Source organism: Neodiprion virginianus, chromosome 5 (genome assembly GCF_021901495.1).
Source record: "Neodiprion virginianus isolate iyNeoVirg1 chromosome 5, iyNeoVirg1.1, whole genome shotgun sequence".
Taxonomy (NCBI): Eukaryota; Metazoa; Arthropoda; class Insecta; order Hymenoptera; family Diprionidae; genus Neodiprion; species Neodiprion virginianus.
The window spans coordinates 26,705,623-26,719,320 of NC_060881.1; the positions used below are offsets into that span (position 1 = coordinate 26,705,623).

At 43.6% G+C, this 13,698-nt stretch overlaps 2 protein-coding genes across 2 annotated transcripts in view; one reads left to right on the forward strand and one right to left on the reverse strand.

The window, feature by feature from the left end:
- The window catches only part of LOC124305922 (homeobox protein SIX3), a 37,449-nt gene that overhangs the window by 19,026 nt on the left and 4,725 nt on the right, over positions 1 to 13,698 (reverse strand). The window lies entirely within an intron of this gene.
- The window catches only part of LOC124305926 (SUMO-activating enzyme subunit 1), a 34,180-nt gene continuing 26,512 nt past the window's right edge, over positions 6,031 to 13,698 (forward strand). The window contains exon 1 of the mRNA XM_046765939.1: positions 6,031 to 6,106. The gene's annotated coding sequence lies outside the window, so the exon portion shown is untranslated. The remainder of the gene's footprint in view (positions 6,107 to 13,698) is intronic.

Genomic DNA, 13,698 nt, shown 5'->3' on the forward strand with positions numbered 1-13,698 from the left:
GAATCTCATTTTCCTCATTACACTTTTTTTTTTTTTTTACTTATCAGTTTTTGCATTTTTATTCTCACACTCTCGTTCGTTCGTTCGTTTATATCTCACGACTCGATCGTCGTCAAGTTGTGCCTAAGTTTTGTGTAAGGTGTAGACGGGCGCGGAGAGTTTTGTGCGCGTTTTACGATAATCTTTTCTCGGTGAAATTAAGCCATTTATAATAACACCGACGTTGTTTTATTATTCATTCATATTCAAGAATCCGAATGGCACAACGTTATACAAATAGGTACTTAATATGTGCAGTACATTTGTATACGTTGTACCAACTCTGAGGAAATGATGATAAATTCTCACAATCGTACAGAAACGTCACCGCGGTAGTTTGATTTTATTTTTTTATTTTTTTTTATTTTTTATTCCGTTCGGTTAGTATACGAATTATTAAAATTCGGATGTAAATTTTTGTTTTTATTCACCATTCGATTGAATTAACGCTCTTGCGTTAATCTGAACGAGGAAGCGACTTGGGTTCAGTTTTTATGAAACTTGTACAATCGGTTCGATATGATTATTGAATTTCGATTATTTTTTTCTTTTTTTTTCTTAGAAATCGTGAGTTGAACGCTCCGAGATGCTGGTTAATCGATTCTCAGATTCTCGACAGACCTGTCATACTCAGATATATACATATATATATACATATATATATATATATATATATTCACCTGCGTCGTCTCTTTATAAGTATCGAATTATTTATTCCGTAACGCGTTAATCCGACAACGACCGGTTCTATAAGATTGTAATAAACACCTCCTTTCAAAGAGACGCTGACATTTAATTCAGGCGTATTATAACACCCGGCTAATCATCCGCTCTCCTTCGTTTCATACGATATTAATAACTCGACGCGACGATTATCCATAATCCGAAAGAAAAAGAGAAAACGGAAAGGAAGAAAGAGAATTTTTAATTTTTTTTTTTCAAAGTTTACGTAGAAAAAAAAAAAAAAGACGACAACTCCGTCAATTTCCATTTTCTCGCCATTCATTTTTTCCCCAGACCGCTGTCAGCCATTTTATGTCTTCGTGTCGGCGTCTGTTTAACCGAAATAAAAAAAAATTCCCCAAGGGTGTATAACAATTATCTTGTGTATGTACGAGTATAGTTGAAATAAATTATTATACCATCTTACTTACATAGGTATATATATATATATATATATATATATATATGTATATACACGCATATATAGGAAGAAATAATATGTTCAGTACTCTGACGACATGTTATATGTGTAGATATATGTGGTATATATATGTGTATATATATATATATATATATATATATATACACACATATATATATCGCATATAAATGTAACATTATTATACCTCGCGCTACTCTAAATGCGAAGCACTTTGGCTCAGCTGTTATCAGTTGGGCATATCTCGTTGCCAGAAAGTGTCGCTTTTCCCCTCAAATTATAACCGGCGGCCATTTTTACTCCCGGATATGACGTGTCTCGGTGGACGCCCATACAGTTATTACCTCGTACCTACGCTGTGATATCACCTTCGGATCTCTCGCCGTTACATACGTGTGCAGTACGTATAATACGCGACGTTTCCACCCGGGATCTTTTGTGAAAGCGATCGCAATTCGGAATCACGGACGTACGACATTTCTATGAGAGGAAGAAAATTTTTACGGAAATCAGAGAGAGAGAGGGAGAGAGAGAGAGTGAGATAGAGAGAGATAATGGGGCGATCTTGAAATCGGGAATCGGGACTGACTTGGCGTTTTCACCGCTGGTTCGTTGAGTGTAATTTAAATAATTGTGTTATGCTTTTACTCGACTAAAATAGACGGCGGCTACCGTAATTGCTCGGACGAATTATCAAACGGATCTGAAACACAATGCCAGCCTTTACCTGGTCCTTCTCTAATTCTCTCCTCTCCTCACCTCTCCTCTTCTCTCTTCTCCTCACTCGTATAGGTACCCACATCGTAAGGTGAGCGTCTCTCTTGCCTCGGACAAGGCTAGTTAGACAGTCCGTCTACCATTAGCGATAACCAGCCGGGGGAAACAAAACTGTAATATTCATGTGTAGGAAGCGCGACTTAGGACGAGCAATTTTTTCATTCACGATCAATCCAAACTATCGTATTATCCTTGTTGTTTCTCCCGACCGAAATGGAATGGAATGGAATGGAACGCAATGTAACGTAAGTCACTCGTCGGCGATGTGTAATTCATCATTTTACCAACTCCGCGTACAACGAGGAGCAAAAACAATCAGGTGCTGCGCCTTTCTCTCGTCCCTTTTCCCTCTTACGTTGTTCGAGGCACTCACCTGGTAGCACCTGGTTACCGTCTTCTACGGTTTAAACCACCTCGTCATTCGTAATTTTAACCTCAATTTTGCGCCGCTGCATTGCGAATATTGGTATGTGTTAACGTCATACGTGTCTCTGTGTGCGTGGGTGTGTGTGTGAAGCGGTGAAAGATGGATGGAATTTGCGAATCGGTAGCTGCGCACACGAGACCAATAATCTGCACAGCATCGGCATCGTTATTATGACCGAACGAAAGTGACGATGACTCGAAATAACTTTCGACATTTTGTTCATATTCTCACTTGTCAGTTTGATTTTCGTACTAATTTTTTCTACGTCACCGTGATTTTATCGTCGGTATCAGGCATTCTAGTGACTTTACGTGGATATAAATTTCGTTTGTTTTTGGCTTAGAGTTGTCAAATGGGTTGGAAATTTTGATAATATTTGTTAATCAGGAAAATAAAATTTCAGTGTAAATTCTATGTGAAAGACATCGAAAATAATCTTATTCAATCCAAGATGGATAATGAAATAGTATCGTAAAAATGCTTAGTTCATATTCGTTTGCCAATATTTTTTTTTCTGAAATATCTGCGCCTTGAGAGTTACTTAGTCAATTGTCAGCTTAAAATGTTGCAAATTCATTGAGTTATGACTTTTTGAGTATAATGATTAATTTTCCTGTATTTTGTTGTGTTATAATTTTTTTTTTTTTTTTTTTAATGTGTTTTTCGTATTCAAAATTTCATTTCCCTAAAGATAACTAAGTTTCTTTGAAATATAACAGTTAAAGAGATATCTATGCACCTACGCAACAATTTTTGACGTGGCATCTCGAGTGTTATACACAGGAGGTGTGCAGCTTAAGGGTTAATCAAATTTCTACAGGTATTTGAACAAGTGTCATAATATTATATCTCGATTTATTCATTATTTATTCACACATGTTCATAATAATATTATAAAAAGGTAAAGTTTGTGTATTTGTATATAAGGGGTAATCTGTAAAACTACCGAACCGATTTGAAAAATTCTTTCTCTAATAAAAAGCTAAACTATCCCTCAGTAACATAGGCTATAATTGATTCCGATAAAAATAACTTGTTACTTTCAATTCTCAATATTTGTAAATCAAGAGAAAAAGTACAGCTTGACCAAATGGTTGGATATAACCCAAATATAATATTAGTCCGATGTGATGGACAACTTTACGTTCCGGGGTTAGATTGCCATCTTTTGTGCAAGCTCCAATCGTAGAGACACTTACGTGATTAAGTGTACATTTAACACAGATTCGCCATTAGTGAATATCGCCCATAAAATTATGGACAAAATTACATTTATCTATGAAAGTATAATTTCACAACGACATTGAAGCTGTTGACACGTCGCGTATGCGGTGGTCGAAGCTGCTAACCAGAGAGCAGTCAAAGTTGGAATCGGCGAAACCAGTAGCAGCAACAACAGCAGCGGCAGCTGGCAGGTGTAGGTATTTATTTTGCGAGTGTGCGACGAAGGAGCCGAAAGTTGACAAGCAAGATAAATCCCAGAGGCGTGCGAGCGAGGTGGTGGATACGTAAGGTTACACGAGCGAGGAACAACCTCCTCAGTCCTCGTATGGCTGTTGGTCGTAGACGATGTAAACCGCAAATTGGATTATAATTTGCCGGAGATAAGTCACGCTACTCCTACTCGGACAGGCACGGTGGTAGGTTGGTTATATGTAAGGTGTACACGAAAGGTAAAGGGGGAGAGGATCGAGAGGAGAGAAAATATCGAAGTTGCCGCGACTCGGTAGGTAACACTCTTCGAATCGTGCAAATTCCACGTATAATGTCCGTCCCGAGCCGTCGGTCGTCGTCACTCCCGCGCCCCTCTGCCTCTGCCAATTATTTAGTAATTGAATATACCGAGAAGCCGAGAGTCATCGTTTAAATTATCATTCTCGGAGTGACGCGGTGATGCTGATTCGAGCCGAGAAAAGTACCTCGCACCTCGGCACGCTGCTCTGTCCCCGCCTTTGGCATCGTCGTTTGTCGGTGTATTTTTCAATTTTGGGGCACAGTCCTCTTTCCGTACATCCCCGCGAGCCGTTATACGTACAAGAATTCATTTCTGGCCGCGCTTCCAACATCCGATAAAACAAAACCCACGACGCAGTCTCTTCGTACCGGTTCTCTAGATGCACGGGGCAGCCATGTTCGGTTTAATGACGTGGCGGAAAACGCGGGCACCGATCGTATATCATTAACATTAATTATCAAGTCACGGGTGAGGCTGCGCGTCGTGGAATTGAGCTCGTTAATGCGGGCAGCCTTGCAGAGTTTGGCGAACGGGCGATAAGCGCGAGCGTTAAAAATCGTCGATTCGAGTCCTGATGCGCGTAAAAATCACGATCTCAACCCCACCTCCCCGCAGTCTGATTCGAAGCTTTCAAAGTATCCTCTTACGCGGCCCGCGTAAGAGTTTGTGAGTTAGATTTTTAGGTTAGGGTTTTCATCCCTCCCTCCTTCCTCCCTCGCTACGTTTCGGCCGTCGGTGTATAGGGCTGCACTAGGATTAGCCCAAATGGTAATCCCGTAGGCAAAGGACTGCGCCATACACGGGGTATATGATGTTTTTATAGCGGGGTCGTAACCCCAACGCATAGCCGTATAGCCGGCTGTCACTTGTTTCATGTTTGCAGCCCGCTGCTGCAAGCCTTGTTTGATCTTTGCACGCGCTTCAATTGTTTTTTTATTTGCCATCAACTAGACGGGTCTCTCTCTCTCTCTTTCTCTCTTTCTCTCTATCTACAAATGCCGTCGCTGCCTTGCGAGCAGCTTTACACACGTCCGTTTCTTCTTAAACTTTTCCGTTCCGGTTAGGTATACACACAATCCTGTACACAAAAATTTTTGTTTAACTTATCACGGACCGCCTTTACCCATAAACAAAGCCAAGTTACGTTCGCATTTTCAGCCTGTATTAATATATAGGTATCCGCCTACGGTGTAATGTTATACAGAAGGATTGGTCATAAGACGAAGTGTCGAGGTATCACAATGGGGTTAGAGAGCGAGGACCGAGCCCCGTCTACCAGCAAATCGGACAAGGCAATTGTCATCATTTCTCAGATATTCTTGGCTATTTGTTAGCCCGCGGGGGTAACGTTCGTCTTTTGTTGAAGATCGAGGCGGAATCGCATTGTGCGACGCTAACGACGTCCCGTCGTCGAATTGTCGTTGTCGTTGTCGTTGTTGTTGATGTTGTTGTACCTGTAGCCTATCGAAAAAGGCGAAACTTCTTTCCCGTGATTTCCTCCTTCCCTTATTACACATACACAGACGCACACGTTCTTACACCTACGAACGATTCCATTTACCTCACGCGCCAAACACGTACAAAGGCTGACCCGCGGTTCGCCTCGCGGATTATTATGCTATTAATCAGCCTTGATGACACTTTACCGATGCCACACAACGCGCGGAGTCGAACCCCGACGCCTTTCTCACCTTCTCTCTCACTCTCACATTCTGCGCCACTCTTCTTCTTACTATCTATTAACCCTCGAAACAATTGCGAATTGACTGCCGCGGGTTACGGCGAGGCGCGAAATCCAAACGAATTTATCGTTATTTTATGTATTGCTCCGTTGCCCGGTGTATAATCTGTGCGCGATGTTGCAGGACTACCCGAACTCGGTTCCAGTATATTCACCCGAGGACCTGTAACATCGGTGTCGAAAGATTTCGTGTTCAACACCCTGTAAGGAGCTCACGTGTTTGAGGTAAGAATTCAAGTTCCGAAAAATATTAGTTATTTTACACATGTTCGGTATGGTTATTGGTGCAGGTGCTCTCATTGATAAATACCCGCTGTATTTTATAATTCAATCGACGGAAGCTTATGTTGATAGTTTTACAAGATTTTTTTTTTGTTCTCACTATCCGTACCGAGATGAACAGCTGCTGACAAATCGAGCATGTAAGAAAAATTGACTATATGTATATATCGTTGGTAAATATATCGTTATTTGAGTTTATGCCTGCGCATATATATGTATGTACACGTACGTACACGTGTAAGATATGCTGCTGTCAATTTGACGCGGCATTTTCAAATTCGGTAATACACGCCTGTATAACTTATAGTCGAATAAATATTTACAACGATATCGATGTTGCTTGAACAATGCGCGTGTGCAGAATCTATACGTTATAATGAAACAGGCGTGTTGTGGCTGTTGGGTTGCCACACGGCTTCACGAGGAGCGCGACAAAAAGTTTGGTAGAAATTTGTGGTTTTTTTGTTTCTGTCTCTCTCTACTTTTTCTTGCTTCTCGCCTTCTTTCCTCTTTTCCTCTTCCGTGTGGACACATCCTGATGTCGTTTACGCGTGCTGGCTCACCGCCCGGCACCTCCTTATTTTCTCAAAAGCACTGCAGCAGCAATTTCTACGCGCGACTCGATCCCGAGCCCGTGGCTAATTGACACGCGATACAAGAGGGTATCACGTCGTAGGTAAAACGAACGCAGGACACGTATACGTGTTCCGAATTACATTATAATTTATAATATCCTCGTAGAGCGTATACATCTGTGTGTATACGTGTGTAGACATACACGGGGGGAACGGTGTTGCGGGTTATTGGGAAAAAAGTTTTACCGTGATAAATCTGAAATTTAATTCGCCCCGGGCCTGCAGCGGAGGGTAACGAAAAAAAGGATGAACAAAGGTAGAAAAACACGGGCAGTATTCGGTGGTTGAATTCAAATCCGTTAAAAACGTGTTATACTTATACACGGAGGCGGAACGAGTAAGGTGTTTGTATGTACGTATTAATATACACGCGGGCTTAATTCCGTTTGAAAGAAAATTTTTTAATAATAATAGTAATAATAATAACAAAAGACAAAAGAACCGGCGTGAGAAGTAAATTTTTTATAAACAAATTTTCGCTCTCCTCTTCGGCTCGCGTACCGCAATCTATATATAATTATATACATATGTATAATACAGCTGTGATCAAAATGAATTTTAATAAACGCCATCGCGGATGAAATCTGAGTTTGAGTTGTTCGTGCAGACAACGAAAGAAAGCCTGTGTACGGTGCGAATATATAATATTCCGTGAAAATCGTTGAATTGAAAAATCATCGACCCCCCCCACAGCCCCTTGGGTTAAGTCGTCGGTAGCGCGCTCTAAGTCGATATAGTGTTTTGTTTGACCCCGAGACCCAGCGAAGAGCGAATGCAGCTGTATATATGGGGCGAGCTGCGAAGCAAAATACACTCTCGAGAGTCTCCGCGGGGGATGAATCGAGTGTCACTTGTTTTCACCATCGGGGCCAAAACTCCCGGGGGACACGTCGAAAATACCTATCGTTCTTCGACGGCGTCGGTGGTGGTGATGGTGGTGGTGGAGGCGGTCTGGAGAGAGGCGCCTGATCAAATCGATATATAGCGTTTTGTTTTTACATCCTGCTAAAAGCTTCGAACCTTCCGTTCACTCCTTATCCCACATCCTCATGCCGTTACTCCCTCTGCACTCGCCGGTAGGTTACGCGGTATTTGTTTTTTTTTTAACCTTAGCAAAACCCTCCCGCGGTCAGGGAAAACCCTTTAATTTGTTTTATCGAAGACAGTCTGTTTCTTCGGTCCAATTTACGTGCGAGTATAAACATAACCTGTACGCGTGTGTAAGAAACAATCTAACAACGGAGGCGATCGATCAATTCACTTCTCACTCTCTCTTTCGCTTTTTCTCTTTCTCTCTATACGTGTTCCCCGTCCGTCTGTTCCGGCACTCAAATCTGCAGTCAATTGTTTCCAGCTAAACTGTTTGCCTTTTGGAGAGAATGGGAGTGCGAGAGAAAGAGAAAGAGAAAAAGTGAGAGAGAGAGAGCGGGATTGAGGAGCAGTGTGAGAGGAGGACCGAGGGCAGCACCCCACGCTAAGCCGACGTGTTTACACAGCTAAATACTAGAGAGGAGAGAGAGACTGTTTGTAAATCAAGAATTTGAAAAAGAGTGGGAAAGGTGGAGGTGGTGGAGGAGGAGGAGGGAGGAAATCGTTTAGGTGAGAATCGGTATACACATGTCTGCGTGGTATGAGAAGAAGAAGAAGAAGAAGAAGAAGAAGAAGAAGATATAACCGGCGCGACGTGATGCCTGGATTCGAGCGAGGTGTCCAGATTAAGATCCAATACAGATTAGGTCATCTAGTTATAAATTCTGCCGCGTAATGATTGCGCAGCGTGGATAGAATTTTCAATCTTCGTGCTCTCTTACCACAAGAGAGATATAATATACACGGTACACCTATAAAGATCTAGCTTATTACCCGGTTGGGTGTATTTGTGGGTCCACGTAGCATGATCTCGCTTGTAGAAAACCGTCTCATGAAATTAAGACGCATTCGTGAGATGGGTTTTCAATTTGAAAACAATTAATCATCGCCTTCCATACGTTACCAGGTAACGACTTAATTATAAAACAATCACGTGTGCCTTCGACGAAACAAAACACTCCATCGACGCGATACGGCCCAGCTAGCGTCTCCTCTCCTTTTCAGAGTATGTGCTAAATCACCTTCGGGTCGTTTGTTACCCGCGCCCTCAATGCCCCCCATTCCATTTCTCTCTCTCTCTCTCTCTCTCTCTCTCTCTCTCTGTCTTTCGCTTTCACTCCATCTCCGCATGCGGCACGAGAAAGAGAAAGAGATAGGAAAGTTGGACATGCGAAGAAGAATTTTTCCCGAACAGAGAGAGCCCACATCGTGAAATTGATCGTTTAGTTAAATCGGGATCAACTGTTATAGATGGGTGCTCGGTTTCGTGTGTCCTTCACCGCGTATCGGCCGCAAGGAACCATTGTACAGCAGGGTCCTTCCTTACGCACGTCAGTTATCCAAAAAATCTCGAAAGGTATCCATCTCGGGATCTCGAACCTCGCTACCTTCATTCATGGTTGAAGAGATTTCTTCTGTTTACTATCCCGCACACAGAGGCGAACACACCCACGCGGGGCCACGGACGTGTGTTACGTGCACATTACATCCCGTATATTTTGTGAAGATCGGGGACCTCCTGGCGGCCGCTTACTACCGCGGTCAGATTGTCAGTTGTTTAATTAACCATGAAACAAGGGAGGAGGGTAGGAGCGGACACCATAGACGAAACCGCATGGGACATTTGATACACCCTCATGCCCGGAGGCCCTTTATAAGGTAGTCCTTGGAAAACACCATCGGTACCTGAATCCTCGTAACCAGATACCGCATGATCTCGGAACGTTCTTGGCTGGAAGTTGGTTGGAACCCTATATCACAGGTGCTGATGGCATTACATACACGCACGTTCCTTCGGACCCGCGGCATGAGGACGCAGGTAAAACCAGGTAAGAAAGGCTGCACCGGAGCAGCGTTTATCCCCCGCGATATAACAGGACGACCGACCAACCGACCCGGTAAAGACATCTGAACTAACCTCGCTGAAGCAGTCATTATCTAAAAGCTTCCGCTATTGATCAAGCAAACACACATCCGAGTCGCCATGCATGTGCAGGCGTTGCGCGGTCAGAGTGTGGTCCAGGTCTACTTCGTAATACTTGTCATAAATCAGGCACTCACTCGGACCTCTTACGGTCCGCGTGTCTGTGCGTTTCTCTGCTCCTTGTTTCAAGTCATCTCGACGCATTTAACTCCGTCTCTCTCTCTCTCTCTCTCTCTCTCTCTCTCTTTATCTGGACAGAAAGAAGTCCGGTACTCTCGTCCAATGCTGGCGGCCTCTGCGGAGCATCACAGTCGACGGTGAAAAATCGATACGTGCAATATTCTTCGGGGTGAGAAGACGAGTCATTAGCCTGCCAGGCTAATGTCTCAATCTCAGTAATTAGCGACCGGTCGACGGCAGTCCGGGTTATCGATGAGATAATGCGCAGTGTCAGGTTCCGAGACGTGAACTCGGTCCAGCGATCCCTAACGAGCCCGGATAACGAGAAAGCGTTACACCGGCGAATATCCCCTGCAATGACCCCTTGTAGAAACGTCCGGAAAACGACACTTCAACACGCGTTTCAGGCAAAGATTCTATCTTGCGTGTCGAACGATGATGATACGATATTTACTTTCGAACAAACGGTACGCTCTACAACTTCGGACGAGGAGGACCCTGATCCCAATTCGTTTCACATCTTTTTCCGACGATACTCAAAGTCTTGAAAGTTATCGAGAACCCGCGGGGATAATAAAACAAGATCACTCACCGAACGTGCTTTGAGATATAGCCACGCGTTTTCTCATAGCTCTCACACGTACACTTCGCAATATTAACTTGTAGCCGTTATACTTTATCGAGAATACATCGTCGATGGATTTAATAATAAGATAGTTACACTGAGAAAAATTTCATCTGTTACAATAACTAGAGAAGTTCAGTAAAACAGGTATCGTTAAAAAAAAAACTGTTTGAATATTGTTGGAATTACGAAAAACGGGGTACTTTTTTTGCTAATTGCGACGCAAAATCAGTTTGTGAGGTTTACTCTACTTTGTTAGTTAAGCGAGGCTTTAACGTCAATTTATTGTTGCACAAGCATTAAATTTTCGCAACAGTGACATGAAAATATAGTAACAGTGATCGTAATGAGAAAGAACAGTAACGGATACCAGAGTTTCCGGTAACAGCTAGAAAACTAATTTTCATTTTCTTACTAGAACTATATTTTTCGATTGTGGTAAAAAATGAAAATAGTTAAGGACTGAGCGGTAACCGGAACTAAAAATTTCTCTCAGTATAGAGTAAATCGCTGCTTTGTTTCTCGCAGACTCCTGTAAGCTATACAGCAACGATAAGAACGTAAAACGGTTCGAGTTGTTTCACTGCACTCTCTCTCTCTCTCTCTCTCTTTCTCTCTCTCTCTCTCTCTCGCTCTCTCTGCTGCTCCTAGTCTTACGTTTTTTCAAACTTCTCAATGGAGCCGATCGCATACCTCGCGGAGACTCTGGCTGGTTGGTATTCTCCAGAGACTATCATGCGTGTAATTAGAATGGTGCAAGACGTCCCTTTGTTTCCTGGATGAGGTGCTTTCGTCGTTTTCCATATTTATCTCCACTCGGCCTGTATTTTCGGACACTGCGGTACGAGGAAAGTTGTTCTTTCTCGGTCCCAAGAAGAGAGAGAGAGAGAGTAAGAGAGAGGCTGCGGCTCCTAGGCGGTCTCGTGCGACGGAGCGTGATTAATATGGAAGGTTCTAATATACGAAAGCAAAACGCCTAACGCGTCGGTAGGCCTCGTTCCTCTCGTCCCTTTCCCGGCGTCGCGGCATGCACGATATTTCATTCTATTCCAAGAACAATGTCGATGGAAGGTATCGGTTACCTTATGACCCTTTTATGCGCTGAGTACTCCTTTCAACGCCTCGAATCTTTTCTCTTTATTTCTTACCCGGCCTCGGGCTTTATCTTTCCTTTGTTTTCTTTCATTTTTTTTCTTACCGCCTAATTCCTCCCCCCCCCCCCCCCTCTCTCTCTCTCTCTTACACACACATTCTTCCGTCCTCGATCATCTCTCCTACTTTCGTCGTCTCCATACCGATTCTTTCACTACCCATAACACGCCGCCGCTAATGAGCACCGATTATTATGTCTCTCGCCTCCGGTATAACAATCGACCATCGGTCACCCCGATCGCTCTCTGTGATCCGAAGCTCGTTTATTTCGACCAAAACAAAAGATCTCACTGACGCGCGATGATAAAAGCTCGATGCAGGGGGGCGGGCAAAGCCCATCATCTTAGTCTCTCATCCTACCACAGTTGATACAAACAATATTAGAAACATAAAGAATGTTGCACAAGTGAAAGAATCATTTTTCGCCAGGAACCCTTCGCAAGGGGGTGAGAAGACAATATAACATAAAAAAAAAAATATATATATATATACACATACATATCTCTTTGGCGTGGCGTGGCGTTAGGTGGGCACGGATACTTAAGCACGAAAAGGAACAAAGCGGGATCTGAGATCGGGGTAGAATGGAATCGAGTGCGTGGAATGGAAGGAAATAGAATTGCCAAACGCACGCCAAATGTGCTTCGAGGTACAATTGTACCTACCTACTCGCGGAGCTGAAACGAATCGATATCGTGACGGTATATACGAGACAAATTAGTTGCTTGTGGTCCAATATTCTCCGCCCTAACGTTTCGCCCCATCGAGGTGCCGCCGGACCAGAACAGTCGGGGGATTGCGAGAAGCGTCCCGTGGGGTTGGCGTGAAAACAACTCCACGCATCACGATCCGCAGACGTGAAACAAAAACGGTGTGTGTGTGTTTTTGTGTTTGCAACAGCGTCGCGATTCTGTCGACGAAAGGTGGTGACAGCTGCCGATGAACTCTGCCGGTGCGGAAACAACTTTTGCACACCACAAGACGTGGAATTGGCGGAATTGATGGACACGGAAAGGTTTTCCTCCCTGCGGGCAATTACCCGATGGTCTCGAGGGTATGTTTCTCTTGTTTCCTACTATCCGCCAAAGCCGTTGTCCAGGTGGGTTGGATAAAAAGGTGGCCATATCGCGGGAACGACGCTAATTATTTCACAATCTATTAAGCGGTGGGCGGTCATTTTTCTTCTCAGGGTCGTAATGTACGAGCTATAGAAGGATGTAGTGTAATGGGGGTAAATTTGTCGGTGTTGTACCGTATTGATTTAGGGAGAATATGTGGTCTGAATTAATAGCAACCTGTCCCGTGGAAGCGTCGTGATGGATTACATTATATGGGCCGTCAATAGTGGCCGGGGTTCTTTGTTTAGCTAACGCGGGAATTCCGGCTGATGATTTCCAACCCGCGCCCTTTGACGATGGAAAAAGTAATCGTTAACCACCAACGATTCGTATTGTTTGACCGGGAGTGCCGATATAAACCAAACGCCCTTTCTTATTCGCCTAATTTTACCCACTTCGCGTAAAACCTGAAGCTCCGGCCACACGCCTGTCCTTCCAAATCTTATACCAGCGGTCCTGTTGTTTTCTGGAATTCCTTTTTCATCCGACCGCACGCGGTCTGTATAACTACAAGAAACACGCCGGATCTCAAAATGATTAAAAACTGAGAGGGGAGTGCGGGACGCGGTTAGGCGGAGTAATTAATAAGGGAGAGTGAGGAAAAAAAGAAAATTATATTAACGGGGGTGTCATTTATCACGAGGAAGTCGTGCTGGCGCAGGTGTCATCGTGGATGGAAGCGAGAAGCGCTAATGACGACCGATGATGATGAACGCCATCCTGCTACATTTATACCCCATGTGTTGATGCTTCGATGATAAATTAAGCGATCGGTACTTTAGCACGCGGTTCTTACAGGTCTACGTATCGTC